The sequence below is a fragment of the Mobula hypostoma genome, chromosome X1, assembly GCF_963921235.1.
Source record: "Mobula hypostoma chromosome X1, sMobHyp1.1, whole genome shotgun sequence".
Classification (NCBI taxonomy): Eukaryota; Metazoa; Chordata; class Chondrichthyes; order Myliobatiformes; family Myliobatidae; genus Mobula; species Mobula hypostoma.
In genome coordinates, this window is record NC_086128.1 from 15,810,999 (window position 1) to 15,821,291 (window position 10,293).

The following is a 10,293-nucleotide window of genomic DNA, read 5'->3' on the forward strand; positions in this document are numbered from 1 at the left end:
ACTACCATTGGGCACAAAGTACAGGAGTATTAGATCCCACATGACCAGTTTCAGGAAGTTATTACCCTACAACCATCAGGCTCCTGAACCGGTGTGGATAGCTTCACTCACCTCAATTCTCAACTGATTCGATGGCCTACGGACTCACTTTCAAGGATTCTACACAGACCTATAGAAATTTGTCAACATTTTAGATGTCATGCTGAATCTTTGCATCACAGCCTGGTATGGAAACACTAATACCCTTGAATAGAAAATACTACAAACGTTAGTGGATACGGCTTAGTCTATCACAGGTAAAGCCCTCCCCACCATTGAGCACATCTACACAATGTGTTGTCACAGGAAAGCAGCATCCATCATCAGGGACCCCCATCACCCAGGCCATGCTCTCTTCTCACTGCTGCCATCAGGAAGAAGGTACAGGAGCCTCAGGACTCACACCACCAGTATCAGGAACAGTTATTACCCCTCAACCATCAGGCTTCTGAACCAGAGGGGATAACTACACACAACTTCACTCAACCCATCATTGAATGCTTGCACAACCTATGGACTCTCTTTCAAGGACTCTTCATCTCATGTTCTTGATTCTATCTATCTATTTATTTACTTGTTATTTCTTTCTTTTTGTATTTGCACAATTTGTTGCCTTTCGCGCTCTGGTTGAATGCCCAAGATGGTGCAGTCTTTCATTGATTCTGTTATGGTTATTATTCTATTGTGGATTTACTGTGTATGCCTGCAAGAAAATGAATCTCAGGGTTGCATATGGTGACATATATGTAAAACAGGTATTTAGACAGACACATGAACAGGCAGGGAATGGAGGGATATAGACCATGTGCAAGCAGAAGGGATTATTTTGCATTGGCATTGTGGTCAGCACAGACATGTTGGGCCAAAGGGCCTGTTGTTGTTCTGTGGACACAATTCTGCAATGGAGGTGTTAAAAGGGACCCTTCTCCAACACAAACATCATTCAGTTGAAGCAACATTAATAAAAGATAAAGGAAAAAGCACAGATTCTGATTTCCCTGGGTCATAACATTCTCACGTTGGTAAAGGTAAAGAAATATTACAGATACTCGTGAAGAACTATGTGGAATAAAAGCAGAAACTGCTGGAAATACCAAATGGCTCTGGCAGTGTTTTGCGGGAAAAGAAAGAGAACTAGTGTTTCAGACAAACCAGCAGAACAAATCTACAATGACCAAGCTGAAAAAAAATAGTTAAGTCTATGAAGTGAATTGAACTGACTTTATTTCTTACATCCTTCATATACATAAGGAGTAAAAATCTTTACATTACATCTCCATCTAAATGTGCAATGTACAATCATAGTAATTTATAATAATTTATAATAAATAGAACAGTCAATGTAAGATAGAGTACACTCAAATTAGTGAGTTCATCAGTCTGACGGCCTGGTGGAAGAAGCTGTCCCGGAGCCTGTTAGTCCTGGCTTTTATGCTACGGTACTGTTTCCTGGATGGTAGCAGCTGGAATAGATTGTGGTTGGGGTGACTCGGGTCCCCAATGATCCTTTTTACACACCTGTTCTTGTAAATGTCCTGAATCATGGGAAGTTCACATCTACAGATGTGCTGGGCTGTCCGCACCACTCTCTGCAGAGCCCTGTGATTGAGGGGAGTACAGTTCCCATACCAGGTAGTGATGCAGCCAGTCAGGATGCTCTCAATTGTGCCCCTGTAGAAAGTTCTTAGGATTTCAAGGCCCATACCAAACTTCCTCAACTGTCTGAGGTGAAAGAGGCATTGTTACGCCTTTTTCACCACACAGCTGGTGTGTACAGACCACGTGAATGCCAAGGAACCCTCTCAACCCCAGATCCATTGATGTCAATAGGGGTTAGCCCGTCTCCATTCCTCTTGTAACCCACAACCAGCTCCTTTGTTTTTGTGACATTGAGGGAGAGGGTGTTTTCTTGACACCACTGTGTCAGAGAGATGACTTTTTCCCTGTAGGCCACCTCGTTATTGTTTGAGATTAGACCAATCAATGTAGTGTCATTGGCAAATATAATAAGCAGATTGGAGCTGTGGGTGGCAACACAGTCATGGGTATACAGGGAGTAAAGGAGGGGACTCAGTACACAGCCCTGAGGGGCTCCTGAGTTGAGAGTCAGAGGGTGGAGGTGAGGGAGCCCACTCTTACCACCTGTTGGCGATCTGACAGGAAGTCCAGGATCCAGCTGCACAAGGCAGGGTCAACACCGAGGTCTCTGAGCTTCTTGTCGAGCCTGGATGGAACTACGGTGTTGAATGCTGAACTGTAGTCCAAGAACACTGCCATTGTTCAAGAGGCATTGATCGTGTGGATAGTCAGAGACTTTTTCCCAGGGCTGAAATGGCTAACACGAGAGGGCACAGTTTTAAGGTGCTTGGAAGTAGTTACAGAGGAAATGTCAGGGGTAAGTTTTTTACGCAGAGAGTAGTGAGTGTGTGGAATGGGCTGCCGACGACATTGGTGGAGGCAGATACAACAGGGTCTTTTAAGAGACTCCTGGACAGGTACATGGAGCTTAGAAAAATAGAGGGCTATGGGTAACCCTAGGTAATTTCTAAAGTAAATTCCAATTCCAGTTCTTCAGAATCAGAAATTAGGGGTCAACTCCAAAATCTTCTAGTGTGCAAATTTTAGTATCATTTATTTCCTGTTCCCATTGTTGATTACTATTTGCATTATCTCACGCTTCACTATCTCATTAAAATGGATCACGAAGAAAAACCAAAGCTGTTTGCTTCAACAAAATGTATATATTCACTCAATGTTAACCACATCAATCACTGCCTTTGCAGTATGACTCACCCCAAATGAGCACCCATGTGTAAAAGTAAGTTTGTCTTTGAATTATTAGCTGGATGAAGGGCTGGAACTGCACATATTCATTTAAAATTTCAGTGAAACAAAGCTGGTTGGCTCCACATAGACTGGATTTTAAAAGGAAGTGGGGTAGCAGTTGTTGGATTGGTAGTGGAGGGAGCCACGTGAGACAAGATCTAAAACCAAGCTGCTGAAGCTAACCAACAGAGAATGGTAGGGTGCTCTAGCAGGGGGACAAAAAATCTCAAAAAACTCAGTGTGCACTGAACGCCAGGACAGGCTGACCCTGAAAGGATACATCACTGAATGTCCGTGCAGTCAACAGCACATAGACTTCAGCAGGCAGAGTCCTGTGAGCAAGACAAAACACTGGGTAAACAGAAACAGGGACAAATATACACTTTACCTTCAAGATGGCTTTTGACCAATGTTAATGTTCCTCCCACTAACAACACAAAAGGCTGTCTAGTACAAGTGGCTCTGTGCTAATCTTCAATTTAAAGGTTTTGCTGACTACTTAAAATAAAATGGCAAATTAAATAACAAGAAGCTGACAGCATTTGGACTTGAAAACTGTAAGCATGGAATATGGGTGGAGTGGGCTTTCCCAAAACTATTGAAATCTTACTGAGCCTTGCGAAAGAGCTGAAATGAGATTTAAATTGACTCCAAATCAGAGGCCTTTCAATTTGGAGCAAGCCCAGGTCTCAGTTGTGCAGCCCACTCCACGAGAGACAACCCGCGAATTGCATGAAGCAAACAGTAAAAACCCCAGTCACAGATTCGGAAAATGAAACGCCAAAGTAAGAAGTCAGTTAGCCTCAGTTTGGTAAAGCAGTCCACAAGAGCACTGACATACCGTATTGCATTTGCTCTGCTGACTTCTGCTAAATATTGCTCCACCATCACCTCAGGTTAAAAATCCTCTCAGTCACTTGCACTAGAACATTCTGTGGCCAAATGGTATTTATTCTGACTTTCCCCCTCATTCCTTTTATGACAATCTTCACTGACTGCTCCCGCCACCTCCTTTCCCACCAGTGAACACAATTTGTTTTTTTCTCACCAATTTAAAGTCCTTAATCCTGTTAAAATCACTTCAGCTTTATTCCAACCAGAGGCAAATTTGTCATTTCACATGCAAGCCTGCCTACCTGTTATCATTTCAAAGAATATGACATGGGGGGCATGAGTAGGCTATTCAGCCCCTCGAGCCTGCTCCAGATCATGGCTGAACTGATCTGAAGGCTGATTTATACTTGTGCATCAAGCTTGTGCCATAGCCTACGCAAGTGGGCAACGCCGTTGTGAGCATTTATACTTGTGCATCGGTGTGTCTGCATCACTCTGGAATTTGCGCATGTCACACATGTGCACACACCTGCCCGCATGAGGTTTCATGGTCATGGTAGTCTTTCTCGGGGTAAACAAGTTTAAAGCGAGCGTCTTTTTTCGTAAAAGCAAAATATCCCCTCCATAATTTCGGAGGTCTGTAAAGCTTTATGGAAAGCATTGCAGCCAGAGTTCCTTCCCTGCCCTTCAGTCGCCCAATGGGAAGCTATTGCAGCGTAGGAGGAAATGTGATGCTACCAAGCGGACCAATCACAGTTGTTGCAGTCTGCATTGCCGCGACACATAGTTACATTTTGGGAGAGGTACGCGTCAGGCTACGGCATAGGGTTCACGGCTACGCCGTACCTACGGTGTCGATTTGACGCAGAAGTATAAATTAGCCTTTAGCCCCAACTCGCCTGAGAATCCTCAACTCACTATATTGCAGACAGCTCGACCTTGAATGACTCTACTTTCGCAGCTCTCTGAAATTTCAAAGGGTCACAACAATTTGAAGGAAGGTTTATTGATTAAGGCACAGAATGCAGACTGTGTGTGTTTATGCTAGTTACATTGCAGTGGGAGTACAGTTGTGGTCACCACACTACAGGAAGGATGAGACAGCACTGGAGGACTTTAGCTCTGGGGACAAATTAACCAGGTTTAGACTTAGAGGAGATTTGTGATAGGTAAAATTATGAAGCAAGATCTTCAGCTTTAAAAAAATACAGTTCAGTAAAGTATGGTAGGAAACTGGGAGGTGTTGATGGGAGTGTGGGGAAAATAAAATTGGATGAATGTAAATTGCTGGTCAGCACAGAGTCAGTGAGCTGAAGGACTTGTTTCATTCTGTGTGATTAGTTAATGGCATTACTCTTACTTTAAGCTGCAAGTATGATCTACTTTTGTCAACACCTACAAAACTTAAGGTTTGGGTGTGGGAGAACCTGCCAAGATTAGCTCAGAAACAAGAAATAAAACTGGCTACTCCCAAACTATCAGATCTCCTGTCAGTAAAACGACACTCCCTTGTATGCTTTGAATGCTCTAATAAATGCTGTTGTTGCTAAATGAGCATACCTATGAATAATAGATATGACTCTGTACAAAAAAAACCTCATCACTAAGAAGATGACAAGCTCAGGGTGGCAACCAGGAAAGATCAAATGGGATTCCAAATTGAACTCATGTTAATAAGTTTTTTCTGCTAATAGCTACATTTTTTAAATTTCAAAATATACTTTATTCAAAAATAAATATATACAATAAACCATTCAATAACTTTTCATCCCTTACATACATTTCCATTATAGTCAGTACATATCCGTATTTATAGCCACCCACGTGGTACTCCAGTAGTTCAGCTTAGCATATCATTGTTGAGGGGTATACTCCCCGCCCCCCGACCCCCGACCCCTCTCACTCCCACGGGTGGAGAAACCTATACTGTGGTCCTTCCCCACCGGGCCCTTGTGGTGGCTACATTAAGTCAACAGCAGATGGTGTGAAGTCTGTCGGTCTTGTGAAAGCTCCTGACAAGTACCACTCAAGCCAACTCCCCACTGAGGTGAGACATGGCACTCTATTGACACCTTGTGGCGTTGATCAGTATACCGACCAGCAGAAATCATGGCCTTGATCTGTTGACTAAAGCCCTATTTTCGGGAGGCAAATGAATTACAAAAAAATTTATGTTATACAGAGACCACAATAAACCTACTGAAATAATAGGTAGGCAAACACAGAGGTGGTTTGAATGCCCACAGTCTCATATATAGCTCTGGAATTTATTGCCACTATCCACTCCACCAAATCCCTCTGTGGTTGAAGCCACTTCTCAGAAGTGCCAATGAAAAAACAGCACCAAGCTACATGAGATATTAAGGCAGGTGACCAAAAAACGAATTAAAGAGGGACACTTAAAGGAGATTTTTACAGGAAAAAGAGGTTAGAGACAATTGCTTGTGCAAGGTGGGAGGAAAGAGTTGGCACTGCAGAGAACTGCAACTGCAGTGGATCAAAATTGAGGACATGCAAGAGGGCAGGTTGAACTGAGCACGAATATATCAGAGGGTGCAGAGCAGAGGAGAGCTGGAATGGGGAAGGCTGAGGAGTGAACTGAGTCATTTGGACAAAGAGAAGTTGCCTATGGGATTAACTTCTACATAATAAAGACAAAAGTTAGACTTGGTTTATATAACTGAGCAAGAAAACTGAGAAGTAATGTATAAACAGCTTACTGGAATGCTCACTGAAAGATAACTTCACTTCACCAAAGGTCACCAGAAGAGAGCAATCCTTATTGTAACTCCATGGCGAGTAAAAGCCTGAGTCACCACAAGCTCACATCAAGCAGGATAATGCAGGAGGACATCAGTAAACTGTCACATCAATATAATCAGACTATAACATTGCTAAATTAGAAGAAAATTGTTCTGGGGTTATAAATGATTAAAAGAAAAGGGAACAGAGATAAATAGCCCTTGCAAAAAAAAGGAGCTACAAGCTTGTCCATAATTAATCCCCGCAGGAACACAAGGAATGGCTGAGCATGGATAAGAGGTCTGTGGAGTTAATATTGATCAATTCAAAGATTCAAAGAACATTTAGAACCATACAACATTACAGCACAGAAACAGGCCTTTTGGCCTTTCTTGGCTGCACCAAACCATTTTTCTGCTTAGTCCCACTAACCTACACCTAGACCATATCCTTCCATACACCTCTCATCCAAGTACCTGTCCAAGTTTTTCTTAAATGTTAAAAGTGAGCCCGCATTTACCTCTTCATCTGGCAGCTCATTCCACACTCCCACCACTCTCTGTGTGAAGAAGCCCCCCACCTAATGTTCCCTTTAAACTTTTCCCACTTCACCCTTAACCCATGTCCTCTGGTTTTTTTCTCCCCTTGCCTCAGTGGAAAAAGCCTGCTTGCATTCACTCTATCTATACCCATCATAATTTTATATACCTCTATCAAATCTCCCCTCATTCTTCTACGCTCCAGGGAATAAAGTCCTAACCTATTCAACCCTTTCTGTAAGAAATGTGTTAACTAACAAATGTGAATTTAAGTAGAATATTTTAGTCTCTTAATTCATCTTGCTATCAAAGTATGTATGCAGTGTACAACCCTGAGATTCGTCTTCCCACAGATAGCCATGAAACAAAGAACCATGGAACCCGTTCAAAGATAAACATCAACCTTCACGCGCAACAGCAACAAACACAGAATATTAATACACAAAATCGAAAGAGTCCATGCATATTCATTGGATCAAAAGGGAGTTTTTTTGTTATGGTTAGATATTAACCAGGGGCAGAAATTTCTACCAGGGAAAGGGATGTTAGGGGTGGCTGGTCATACAACTTTGTGCTTCAGATTGGTTGAGATGATATCTGATCAATCAGGGAGTGTGTGTATTCCATGCCCATAAGGTGGTTGATCCCTTCATTCCCCTGCAAGTCAAAGGTTGATCAATAAGTATTTTGCTGGTTTACCCAGGTACAGAGTCACACAAGCAATTTGTTTGCTCCACAACTCGTGAAATATAAATGCAAGAAAGATCATTTTAAAACAGAGGAATTGCTTGACCATCAGCCAGATTAGTTCAGTGAGCACACATTGATGGATAACTTACTGATGGGACAAGAACAGCTCTGGATTACTTTAGATTTACAGAGAGCAGAGCAAGATAATCTATAGACTATGGAGTTGAGGTCATTTCAGCTCCATAACCTGATTATTCGCTTTACCATATAAAATTGTGTGTGGATTGAGTGCCAGCTATCGTAAGGGAAACTTCGGAAAGAACCAGCTACTAGATAGTTCGATTAGTATCCCACCCCTGTACCAAAGCCAGCTGACCAATTTGGATCGAGACACCAAGAGGTACAAGTATATAGTTCACTAAAAATGTCAACACAGTTGGACTTGGTGGTAAAGCTGGCATTTGACATGCCTGCCTTCATTGGCTGAGACATTGAATTCCATAGATGCTGCCTGACTTGCTGAGCGCTTCCAGTATTTACATATGGAATTAATGCTTGGATTAATGTAGACAGGCAGAATGATCAGCATATACATGGTGGGTCAAAGGGCCTATTTCTATACTTAAAAGATGAAAGTTAAAAATGCCACATGTACATCGAAACATACAGTGAAATGTGTCGCTTGTGTCAACTACCAATGCAGTCCAAGGATTGTACTGGTGACAGCCCACAAGTGTCGACATGCTTCCAGTGCCACAACTTACCCACAGGTCTTTGGAATGCAGGAGGGAACCCACGTGGTGATGGAAAGAACGCACACACTCCTTACAGAGGGCGGCAGGAATCGAACCCTAATCGCTGGCGCTGTAAAGCATTACGCTCTAATTGTGATGAAACAATTCTTTTTCCCCTGGCTCAAAGGGAAAACAATGATTTGGAGGCCTTCAGCAGATCTGAACTGATCCTCTAGGTGGCTCCACTGTTGGATCCAGTTCCCATTGGAATGGTTAGAGGCCAACCTCCACTTCCCATGCCCTCAACACATTTGAGAGGTCAGATTGGTGGGTCATTCCCCTCAGTCTGTGTGGGACTGCATTTTACTGCTGTCTTGTTTGGGCTCTGTGCCTTGAGCTGTACAAATGTGGTGGGGGGTGGGGGGTGGGGGGGGTAGCTGTGTGGCCTCAGTTGTAGCGAGGACTAGGCCTTGGGCTGCAGTGTTGCCAGAGGTATCAAATGCTCCTAATATGTTAACCCTTTCATTTCCAGGAATTAACCAAATGAAGTTTTTCTGCACTGGCTCCAATACTTCTGGCAATAATGGAAGCACTGAGTAATTAATTATGTCAGAGACATGGTGCAACATTGAACACAGGCCTGCAGTTTAGAGAAAAATTCTTGCATAGAGTAAAAACAGGCTGGCTTGAGGCTTTCTGGAGACCATTCCACTTCCACACAACTTTAATCTCCAAGGTACTTAAGTGTTTTCACCTGAGCAGTGAAAACCAGCAGATTGCACCCAACTCCATATCCAGCATTAGATGCCTCCCCTGACCCTGGGCCAGCCTAAGTACACTGTAATATTACTTAATGAAATGTAAACCTTACTTGTCATATAACATGCATAAGATTATAAGAGGCACAGAGTGGAGAGCCAGCGTCTTTTTCCCAGGGTGGCAATGGCTCACACCAGAGGACATCCTTTAATGTGAGTGGAGGAAAGTTTAGGACAGAAAAGGCTACAAAAAGTAGTGGATCCAGCCCATTCTATCACAGGTAAAGCCTTCCCCAGCACTGAGCACATCTACAAGGAGAACTGTCACAGGAAAGCCACATCCATCATCGAGGACCCCCATCACCCAGGCCATACTCGCTTCTGCCAGCAGGAAGGAGGTACAGGAGCCCCTAGACTCACACCACCACGTTCAGACACAGTTATTACCCCTCAACCATCAGGTTCCTGAACCACTCACCCCAACACTGAACCGATTCCACAACCTCTGGACTCACTTTCATGGACTCTACAACTCATGTTCTCAATATTTATTATGTATTTATTATTATTATTTAAGTTTCTTTCTGTATTAGCACAATTTATCGTCCTTTGCACATTGGTTGTTTTGCCTTCCTTTGTGTGTCATTTTTCATTGATTCTATTGTGGCTTTTTGTATCTGCTGTGAATGCCAACAAGAAAATGCATCGCAGGGTTGTATATGGCAACATATATGTACTTTGATAATAAATTTACTTTGAACTTTAAAGAAGATGCTACAGCAAGGTTTTGATGGTGGAGGCAGATACACAAGGGACACTCCATAGGCGCATGGATGAAAGAAAAATGGAGGGTTAGATTAATCTTGGAGTAGATTAAACCATCGGCACAACTTTGTGGGCTGAAAGGCCTGTACTATTCTATGGTACAGACCTGTGTGTACACCGCGCCATTTACTTTTCTCAGCTTCCCCTCTACAGAGAGCAAACCTGCGTCACTTTTCATACAATCTCAAGAAGTCCCTAAAAGAGTTTTTAAGTCAATGAGAAAACTGGGAAAATTTACATATAGCAAAGTCACAAACTCTAATTCTATCTCCATCCCCCTCTCGATGCCCTGATGATAAGAGAAAT